We start from the raw sequence: 11,775 nt of genomic DNA on the forward strand, positions 1-11,775 counted from the left end.
CCACAGGATGTTTTTGTGCTGGTCAAGGACAGTCAGGTCTGGAGTGAACCAGGGGCTATATCTGTTCCTGGTTCTACATTTTTTGAATGGGGCATGCTTATTTACGATGGTGAGGGAAGCACTTTTAAAGAATAACCAGGCATCCTACTGACGGAATGAGGTCAATGTCCTTCCAGGATACCCGGGCCAGGTCGATTAGAAAAGCCTGCTCGCTGAAGTGTTTTAGGGAGCGTTTGACAGTGATAAGCGGTGGTCGTTTGACCGCAGACCCATTACGGACGCAGGCAATGAGGCAGTGATCGCTGAGATCCTGGTTGAAGACAGCAGAGGTGTATTTGGAGGGAAGGTTGGTTAGGATGACATCTATGAGGGTGCCCGTGTTTACGGATATGGGGTTGTACCTGGTAGGTTTATTGATATTTGTGTGAGATTGAGGGCATCAAGCTTAGATTGTAGGACGGCCGGGGTGTTAAGCATGTCCCAGTTTAGGTCACCTAACAGCACGAGCTCTGAAGATAGATGGGGAACAATCAATTCACATATGGTGTCCAGGGCACAGCTGGGTGCAGAAGGTGGTCTATAGCAAGCGGCAACGGTGAGAGACTTGTTTCTGGAAAGGTACATTTTTWAAAGTAGGAGCTCAAATTGTTTGGGCACAGACCTGGATAGTAAGACAGAACTCTGCAGGCTATCTCTGCAGTAGATTGCAACTCCGCCCCCTTTAGCAGTTCTATCTTATCGGAAAATGTTAGTTAGGGACGGACATTACTGGGTTTTTGGTGGTTTTCCTAAGCCAGGATTCAGACACGGCTAGGACATCCMGGTTGGCAGAGTGTGCTAAGGCAGTGAATAAAACAAACTTAGGGAGGAGGCTTCTAATGTTAACATGCATGAAACAAAGGCTTATAGGGTTACATAAGTCAACAAATGAGAGCTTTGGATCTAGGCACTGCAGGGCCTGGATTAACCTCCACATCACCAGAGGAACAGAGGAGGAGTAGGATAAGGGTACGGCTAAAGGCTATAAGAACTGATCGCCTAGTACGTTCGGAACAGAGAGTAAAAGGAGCAGGTTTCTGGGCACGGTAGAATAGATTCAAGGCTTAATGTACAGGTAAAGGTATGGTAGGATGTGAATACAGTGGAGGTAAACCTATGCACTGAGTGACGATGAGAGAGATAATGTCCCTAGGAACATAATTTAAACCAGGTGAGGTCACCGCATGTGTGGGAGGTGGAACTAAAGGGTTAACTAAGGCGTATTGAGCAGGGCTAGAGGCTCAACAGTGAAATAAGGCAATAATTACTAACCAAGACAGCAATGGACAAGGCATATTGACATTAGGGAGAGGCATGCGTAGCCGAGTGATCATAGGGGTCCAGTGAGTTTCTCGGGCCGGAGACACGGCGATTCAGGCACCTAGCGGGCCGCGGCTAGCAGAAGGGCCTTAGAGGGACGTCGCGACGGAAGAAAGTCTGTTGTAGCCCCCTCGTGCTGTTACGTCTGCAGACCAGTCGTCGTGGATCAGCATGGCTCCGTGTGGTAAAAGTGTCCAAGCCAATTGGCAGAATAGGTWTAGTGGCCAAAGAATTTGTCTGATGGGCCTCTTAAGCTAACTGTCCGATATGCTCTAGACAGCTAGCGGGCCGCGGCTAGCAGGCTATCAGATGGGCATTCAGGGGATGTCGCGACGGAGGAGCCAGTTGATAAAACCCCTCGGGTGAATTAAGTCGGTAGTCCAGTCTTGATGGGTCGGCGGGGGTCCAGGTCGATTGGCAAAATAGGTATTGTAGCCCAAGGAGTGGCTGATGNTGATAAACCCCTCGGGTGAATTAAGTCGGGAGTCCAGTCCTGATGGTCGGCGGGGGTCCAGGCGATTGGCAAAATAGGTATTGTAGCCCAAGGAGTGGCTGATGGACCTCTTCGCTAGCCGGAGAGCCTAGCAAGGCTAGCTCCAGGCTAATTGGTTCTTGCTTTGGGACAGAGACATTAGCCAGGAGTGGCCACTCGGAAGAAGCTAGCTAGCTCTATAACAGCCGCCATTCTTCTGGAAGGCTTTCCACTAGATGTTGGAACATTGCTGCTGGGACTTGCTTCCATTCAGCCACAAGAGCATGTAGAGGTCGAGCACTGATGCTGGCGATTAGGCCTGGCTCGCAGTCGGCATCCAATTCATCCCAAAGGTGTCCGATAGGATTGAGTCAGGGCTCTGTGCAGGCTAGGTCAAGTTCTTCCACACCGACCTCGACAAATCATTTCTGCATGGACCTCGCTTTGTCTGCACGGGGAAACCCATGTCATGAAGCTCCTAACAAACAGTTATTGTGCTGACATTGCTTCCAGAGGCAGTTTGGAACTCGGTGTGAGTGTTTCAACCGAGGTCAGAGATTTTACAAGCTACGCGCTTCAGCACTCGGTGGTCCCGTTCTGTGAGCTTACATGGCATACCACTTCACAGCTGAGCCGTTGGTGCTCCTAGACGTTTCCACTTCACATTAACAGCACTTACGGTTGACCGGGGCAGCTCTAGCAGGAAGAAATTTTATGAACTGATAGTCTGTTGGAAAGGTGGCATCCTATGACGGTGACACGCTGAGTCACTGAGCTCTTCAGTAAGGCCATTCTAATGCCAATGTTTGTCTTTGGAGAATGCATGGCTGTTTGCTCGATTTTATACAGCCTCAGCAACGGGTGTGGCTGAAAAGGCCGAATCCACTCATTTGAAGGGGTGTCCACATACTTTTGTATATATTGTGTACATACTGTAGGTAGAGAAGGGCGGTTGTGTGTCAATCTAATACACTTGTTCAAACAGGTGTCATTGCGCACTCAAGCTTATCAATCTAAATCTAATAACTCACAGTTCAGAACAGCACTGTGTCCATGTAATTGAACATTTCATTACATTTTTACATATTGAACGCAGCCCTGGTGACTTTTCTACTCCAACATTTCTGAAAATAAAATGATGGTGATAACATCAAAATAAATTTTCCCCTACAAAAATGAGCCTAACAACATATTGGTCCATTTTATCAGCTGGTGTGTTATTTAGCAATAAGCATTATTGTACAACTTTATTTGGATATCCAGAAAGTCCATCTGTGGTGCTCTATAGGTGGTCATACTATCAACAAACTATCTGTTGATAAGCAACTGCTTGCTATGGTTACGGTTAGGGTAAAGATTAGGATAAGGTAAGTTAGGGGTTCGGTTAATAAAGTTACAGTGCTGGGAAGCTACTCTGAACATATAGTTTACCAAGCTACCAATTACTTCACTCTGGAAGAAGTTAGTTGCACTAAAGTAACTCTCAAGAAAAATATAGTTCACTTAAGTTATTTTGAAACTACGAACTGTCATAATAAATTATCATATCTAAATCTGAAACGTCATAGACTACAAATGCAAGAACAGATCACTCTGTTAACAGATGTATAATTTAGCATATTAAACACAAAAAACATGTTCCAAGTGAGAATTAGAAAGGGGTGATGCTGAATAAGAAAGGAAATTCGGTCCAGCTTTATTTAAATGCATCTTATGAAACTTCATAAAGCATTCATATAGGCTTTAGAAACACTACATACATGGGTCACAAATGATTTATAACTTATTTCATGCTCTATTTGCAGTGTCCAGTTTATATTTGCAGTGTGTAGTTTAAGTTAAACTACACCGCTACATGGCATAACATGATTTGAATTAATTCGACTACCACCAAGCTGATGCAAAATGTAGTTCAATTACTAGTTGAACACATATAGTTTAATACCCCCAACACTGGTTAGTTGAAATGTTACTGATATTCTGAAGAGCATCTACAATGGACTAGTCAAATAAAGCGTTACCGCATTATCACCTGTAACCCAACTGATGCAGCATAGTGTTATAAATGATAGGCTGAAGCATACCCATCGGTATTTGTGCTTATCATTAGCTAGATCAGTGCTTCCAAACGTTTTCAGTCATGCCACCCTTCCATCATGGGGGAACGTCCTAGATCATATTTCTCATTAAGAATAATGTTGTTTTAACTCTATATGACCATGCATTGATTTGGTCATGTGTTATCTATGGGTCTATGATTTGAATTAGAATATAGCAATTATGCTCTCTGGCCTCAATTACTTAGAAAGTGCATGTGGTCCCACCCCTTCCCATGTGTGCCCAGGTGCAAATTGTTAGCCCATTAGAGCAGGATGTAAGGCTTACTAGTATGTCAAATGTTAGGAAGACCGTACAATTTGTACCACCAAAGTTTTACTTTGACCAAACTATTCACATACATTTTATTTTGATATTTTATGTACCGCGTTGATTGGCTCCAGCCGATGGAAGCTTGGTGCGTGTACAAAGAAAAACAATTCAATTCAACCATTGATGGATGGTGACGAAAATAATGACATTGCGAGTAGTCATGTTAAGGTTTTAAATGTTTTATTGGCAGAGGACTTGCATGTGGCTGTGCATTATATGATGCCTGAATAGGAAAGAGGATCTGATCATGCCTTTTGCTATTCTGGATCAAATCTTGATCCAAAAAGACACACCAGTATGGGGTTCATTCCAAATCTACTTGCATTGCTTGGTAACGTATTAGCATGGTATAAGACAACATAAATACTACAATTTAAGTAAAATAGTTATCCTAATTCAGACCTGAATAAAATTGTCTTATCACATCAACATACTCTTTCAGAATGTATTTTTCAATATAGTATGACATATATACAGATATTACAACTTGTGTTTTTTTCTGAATGAATGATTGTTCTTTAGTCAATAGGAAACTCGGCAGTGTGTAGTCGGTAAAACATCAACTAGACAGTTGTATGATGTTTGCAAAACCTTGAAATGTACACAATGAGAAGTAATTATATTGATCTTAACATGCTTTTACTGCATGTTTTTGTAACAACAGTATTGAATGTGTAATTGGTCAAATATATATCATTGTATGTTTGAATTCTCAATGCTGTGTAGAGCTCATATAAACTGCTTTCATCACTGCCCTGTAAACCCATTCTTGTAAATTGGAGCTACATGATTGTCTGGGTCTGAGAGAGCATCATTTTCTTTCAATACCACTCACTTTCAGCTCCTCTAAGCTAATGTAGTCATTTTGTGAGTTTATCCATAAGGCCTGGGTTTGAGAGCTCGACAAGACGTTGACAATTTCTGGGTATGTCTCACCTGTAACATAATAAAACATTTTATTATTATAAAAGTAATCTTCTAGCTGTGCTGGGTGCAGAGGAACCAGGCTCTGAGGGGTGGCTAGTCCACATCTAGCTGTGCGGGTGCAGAGGAACCAGGCTCTGAGGGGGGGTATCGTCCACATCTAGCTGTGCTGGTGCAGAGAACCAGGCTCTGAGGGTTGGCTAGTCCTCTTCTAGCTGTGCTGGGTGCAGAGGAACCAGGCTCTGAGGGGTGGCTAGTCCTCTTCTAGCTGTGCGGGTGCAGAGAACCAGGCTCTGAGGGGTGGCTACCTCTTCTAGCTGTGCTGGGTGCAGATTTAATAGTACATGACCATTGAGGCCTTACGATATTCAAGATGTTCCAACGTTCATAGATAATAACCAGGGTTGCTATGAGCAACAGTTCAACACCTCAGGAGTCAATGTCATTTGTCTTCTTCATAGCCTGGCATAGAGAAAAATATATCATTCAATATATTTCAAATGTGACTCACGTCTGATATTATTTTGAATTGTTAGATGATTCCTTGTCAGGTTCATCAATCAAGGACTCAGGTACTAGGGTAACCTGCAATAATAGATTATCTATTACATCAACTTATCACAGATGCCTAACACATGAATAATTCCCCAAAAATGGCATGTCATTGTCTTTCACAACTGTTGCAATACAAAACATTTAAACATTGTTAAATATTTTTAACATTGAGAATGAGATAGTAGAAAAATAGTAATATCACACTATTTACAGTGTTCATTCACCTTGACTTATTCCACATTGTGTTACAGCCTGAATTCAAAATGGATTAAATAATTTCCCCCCCTCACCCATCTACACACAATAATGACTAAGTGAAAACAAGTTTAGAAATGTTTGACAATTTATTGAAAATGAAATACCTGTAGAAACACCCCTTTGTTGTTGATCATTGCTAAACAAACATTTTCAGGTATTTACATAGTTCTGACTTAAATCTAACAGCCACTCAGAAAAATATAAAACAGAATCGGTGGGGCATAGCACACTACTTCCTCTTGTACAAGAAGGACCCGGAGAAGAGTCGCAGGGAAGAAAAGAGAAGAACGTGCCTGTTTGAAAGACAGACATTTTTTTGTAGCTCGTTACATGTCATTTTTTTAAAGTAGCCCTTCCCTTAGTCATGAGCAGGCTGACCAGCAGCAGCAACCGATCCTCATTTATGTTTATAAAAACACATGTTAAGGCCATAATTGTGGGGGAAAAGCACTCATGTTTATGCAACGTAACAAACACCCTAAGAATACTTCCAGAACCAACTTTATATTTATTTCAATTGAGAAAATATAAAGAAATTGGCCCACCCCATTTCTTTATTGGTTTGGTTTGACCCCTAATTTGGTTTGACCCCTAATACACTCACAATCTTCTACAGATGCACCATTGAGAGCATCCTGTCCGACTGCATCACAGCCTGGTATAGCAATTACCGTTCGCAACCGCAAGGCTCTCCAGAGGGTGATGAGGTTAGCCCAACGCATCACCAGGGGCACACTGCCTACCCTCCAGGACATTTACAGCACCCGGTGTCACAGGAAGGCCAAAAGATCATCAAGGACCCGAGCCACGGCCTGTTCAACCCGCTACCATCTAGAAGGCGAAGACAGTACAGGTGCATCAAAGCTGGGAACGAGAGACTGAAAAACAGCTTCTATCTCCAGACCATCAGACTGTTAACCCAGTCACCAATAGCTGGCCTCCGCCAGAGTACCCTGCCCTGAACTTAGTCACTGTTACTAGCCGGCTACCACCCGGTACGTACTCAACCCTGCACCTTAGAGACTTCTGCCGTATATACATAGTCTTTGAACACTGGTCACTTTAATAATGTTTACATACTGTTTTACCCACTTCATATGTATATCCTGTATTCTAGTCAAGGCTCACTATGTAACTACTATTGGAGAGGGAAGGGGTTGGTAATCTATGCTTTCGTTTTTTGCTCTTAATCGTCGTCGTCAGGCTCTCGCTTTCTCTTCTCTTGGACAGCCTTGACTTCTGGGAGAAATGGGAAAGGCTTATTATACTATACGATACTGTACTTAGTAAAGTATCCAACGTGAGCTTGTGACAAAAAGAATGAGAATTACATACCATCTTCATCATTGTCCTCATCATCAATGCCAAGGCCTTCCTCCTGGAGAGAAGTGACAGAGCAGGTCAGCATCCACAGAGCTCTCAAACCATATCCACATTAAACTATTGGGTCACAAACAAACAAAAAAAGGTTTTACCTCCTTATCGCCACTGACCTCATCCTCCTCTCCTACTACTCCTCCTCTTCATCACAGTCTCCTCATCAAAGTGTTCCTTTCCATCCTCATTCCCTTCTAAAATTAAATATATATATATATAATCACATCCATTGTCAGTCACACAGATACATTCTGCTGACAAACCCTACAAATACACAGTAGAATTCCCTTGAATGACAAAACACCCACGATATACTAATATGRATTGTAATWTATAATATGCCATTTAGCAGATGCTTTTATTCAAAGCGACTTAGTCATGCAAGCATACATTTTATGTGTACGGGTGGTCCCGGGAATCAAACCCACTATCCTAACTTCGCAAGCGCCATGATCTACCGACTGAGCTACAGAACACCCCCATTCCACTCACATCTGCACTTCCTCGTATTCCCTCAACAAGAAAACTAAATGGCTGCCCACCCTCATCGTCGTCACCGTTCACCTCTCCGTCCGAGTCGGGTGCCTCTCGGTCCTCCACGTCGTACCCGTCCAGGTAGGTGAGCTGTGGGAGCAGCTTGAACACACTCTCCCTGTAGTCATTCAGGTTGGTCACCTCACAGTTGAACAGGTTCAGACACTTCAGGCTGTCCAGCTTTTTCTGTGGGACCAAATGGGTTAATGGGATTTAGTGGGTGAACAACACAGCCCGAATAAATCTCTCATTAGATTTTATAGCAGAGTGCCACATCAAATTGGTCACATACACATATTTAGCAGATGTTATTGCGGGTGTAGCGAAATGCTTGTGTTCCTAGCGCCAACAGTGCAGTAGTATCTAACAATTCACAAGTCTAAAAGTAAAAGAATGGAACTAAGAAATATATAAATATTAGGACGAGCAATGTCGGAGTGGCATTGACTAAAATACAGTCAAATGGAATACACACACACGAGATGAGTAAAGCAGTATGTAAACATTATTAAAGTGACTAGCGTTCCATTATTATAGTGGTCAGTGATTTCATGTCTATGTATATAGGGCAGCAGCCTCTAAGGTGCAGGGTTGAGTAACCGGGTGGTAGCTGGCTAGTGATGGCCTTGAGATTGAGAGACTGAAAAACAGCTTCTGTCCCAGCTTTGATGCACCCATACTGACCTTGCCTTCTTGATGATAGTGGGGTGAATGGGCTGTGGCTCAGGTAGTTGATGTCCTTGATTATCTTTTTTGCATTGGGCAAACCGCACCACCCTCTGAAGAGCCCTGCGGTTGCGATCAGTGCAGTTGCTGTACCAGGCGGTGATACAGCACGACAGGATGCTCTCAATTGTGCATCTGTAAAAGTTTGTGGGGGTCTTAGGGGCCAAGCTGATTTTTTTTTGCCTCCTGAGGTTGAAGAGGCGCTGTTGCGCCTTCTTCCCCACACTGTCTTTGTGGGTGGACCATTTCAGATTGTCAGTGATGTGTACACCGAGGAACTTGAAGCTTTCCACCTTCTCCACTGCGGTCCCGTCGATGTAGAGGGAGCACGCTCCTGCTGTTTCCTGAGGTCAACGATCAGCTCTTTTGTTTTGTTGAGGAAGAGGTTATTTTCTTGGCACCACTCCGCCAGGGCCCTCACCTCCTCCMTGTAGGCTGTCTTGTCATTGTTGGTAATCAGGCCTACTACTGTTGTGTCATCTGCAAACTTGATGATTGAGTTGGAGGCATGTGTGGCCACGCAGTCGTGGGTGAACTGGGAGTACAGGAGGGGACTGAGCACGCACCCTTGTGGGTCCCCAGTGTTGAGGATCTGCGAAGTGGAGATGATATTTCCTACCTTCACCACCTGGGGGCGGCCCGTCAGGAAGTCCAGGACCCAGTTGCACAAGGCAGGGTTCAGACCCAGGGCCCCGAGCTTAATGATGAGCTTGGAGGGTACTAAGGTGTTGAAGACTGAGCTATAGTCAATGAACAGCATTCAGACGTAGGTATTCCTCTTGTCCAGATGGGATAGGGCTGTGTGCAGTGCAATGGTGATTGCATTGTTTGTGGATCTATTGGGGCAGTAATCAAATTGAAGTGGGTCTAGGGCAGGCCTGGGCAATTATTTTCCATGGAGGGCGACAGAATATATTTTTGCCATCGTGGGCCAGAATCATATTACAGGATTATACATCATGTGTATGACTGTGTTGACAGATATATTACTGTAAATCACATCCAGATATGCTACTTATTTTACTTTAACATGCACATAAATAACCCACATCCATGTTCTCCTTTTGGTAGGTATTTTCATTATTAAACATGCAATTAACTATACGGAGGGAAAAGTACATTGTGCATTCAGCACCACGGACAGAACTCTTGTTAACAGGTATGCACAAAAACAAAGTTAGAGAGCTCAACATTACATTTAAACTACTCAGTGTGAGCAGTGAAGTCAGGTATAGTTTCTGACGTCGCTATGTGCAGGATTGCTGAGAAGTGGGAGTCAGTAAGAGATGATCCGTGTCTTGACTTGTTATATTTCGTCACAGAAAATGTCTGTTCACATACATAGGTTGACCTAAACAGTACAAACATCTTCTGAGCATGACTCCTAATCTTTGGAAGGTTTTTTTCGAGACATGCATAGAACCTCGTCAGTGACATTGGAGAACTATTCAAAACAATCACTGCATCAGACTGAAGATCAATAAGCTCTAGTTGCAGGTCAGTGTGAGCGTTATCCACATTGAAGGTGAAAGGAGAGGAAACCAACAGCATGTCATTTTCTAACATTTTGAAATCCTCAAAACGACGACAAAACTCACCGTTCAAAGCATGCAGCAGTGATGTATACTTCTCCTGCTGGTCATCTGATAGGGAACAGACTAGTAGTGTCGGAAGGTGGGTGAGATTGGTGGCTTCTACTTGGCGGGTCAGGAGKAGTAATTTTCCCTTGAAGGTTTTGACCAGGCTGTACAACTGACGTGCAAAAAGGCCCTTCCCTTGTAGTTTGTTCATTCATGAGGGCCATGATGTCCACGGTGAAGGCAAAATCAGCCAACCATTCTTTATCTTGCATTTGAGGGAAATCCACATATTTTCGTTTCATTTACAAAAACTCAGCAATCTCCGACTTCAGGTCCCTTTTAAGCACCTTCCCCAAACTCAGCCATCTCACATTTGTGTGGTAGGGGAGATCTGCATGGACCCTTTCCAACATGAGACAAACTGCCTGTGGTTTAAACATTTGGCTCTTATAGTTTACCACTTTAGTGACTGTATCCACAATATAGCAGCGTAGCCTAGTGGTTAGAGTGTTGGACTAGTAACCGAACGGTCGCAAGATCGAATCCCCGAGCTGACAAGGTACAAATCTGTCATTCTGCCCCTGAACAATGCAGTTAACCCACTAGGCCGTCATTGAAAATAAGAATTTGTTCTTAACTGACTTGCCTAGTAAAATAAAGGCAAAATAAATAAATAGCTAATTTTCATATTTCAGAATACATTTACAGAGCACCTCCTGATGAATAATGCAATGCAGGGAAACAATTTTCTGATCTGGGTTCAGCTCAGCTAAATTGGTCTTGTATCCGTTTCAAAAGGCCAATGTTTTCTCCCGTCAAGTTTGGGCACCCATCAGTGGTCACACTGGATAACTTTCCAAAACGCAGTCCCAGCTTTGCCACACACTTATTAACCTCCCCAATAAATCTTGCCCTGTGGTTGTGCACTTCATTGATTGCACTGAAGCAAGCTCCTCTCTAGTCTGGGGTTATGCCTCGTAAGAGTATCAACGACTGCGCCATGTCACATGCATCACTGCTCTCATCCAGGGCCAAGGAGAAATAGGTGAAATCCTTTACCCTGTCTTTCAACTGTTCCATATTCTCTGTGATGTCCTCAACCCGCCGTGTCACTGTTCGTCTTGACAGGGAAACATTTTCCAACAGCTCATTCTTGTCAAGGCAAAGTATTGCTGCAGAGTCAATCAAACATTCTTTAATGAATTCGCCCTCAGCGAATGGCTTGCCATGTTTAGCGATTTTGTGGGACAGTACATAGCTAGCTCTCGCAATCCCATAATTTGCTGAATGCAGTTTTGTGAAAAGTCCTTGCTRCTTTTGCAACTGAGAAAGCAACTCTTTCGATGCACTTGTCCGCTGCTCARAAGACATATTCCTATATTTCTCTGCATGCTTCGTCTAGAAGTGTCAGAACAAGTTGTAGTCTTTCAAGACAGCGATCCTCTCGTTGCACACAGCTTTCCCTAATACCTCAACAAAGAAATATTTTGATGTCCACTCTTGCTGGAACACCCTACATTCATTGTCTACTTTCCTTTTCTTTGAAAAACTACTTTTTGC

At 43.4% G+C, this 11,775-nt stretch overlaps 1 long non-coding RNA gene across 1 annotated transcript; it reads right to left on the reverse strand.

The window, feature by feature from the left end:
* Positions 1-4,373: 4,373 nt before the first annotated feature.
* LOC139025438 (uncharacterized) lies at positions 4,374-7,515 on the reverse strand. Its single transcript, XR_011477017.1, has 4 exons — positions 7,492-7,515; positions 7,334-7,376; positions 5,494-7,237; positions 4,374-5,444 (listed from the first exon to the last, which is right to left on the reverse strand). It is a non-coding gene; the product is annotated as an uncharacterized lncRNA (long non-coding RNA).
* Between the last annotated feature and the right edge of the window lie 4,260 nt (positions 7,516-11,775).

This window comes from Salvelinus sp. IW2-2015, unplaced genomic scaffold (genome assembly GCF_002910315.2).
Source record: "Salvelinus sp. IW2-2015 unplaced genomic scaffold, ASM291031v2 Un_scaffold2669, whole genome shotgun sequence".
Lineage (NCBI taxonomy): Eukaryota > Metazoa > Chordata > Actinopteri > Salmoniformes > Salmonidae > Salvelinus > Salvelinus sp. IW2-2015.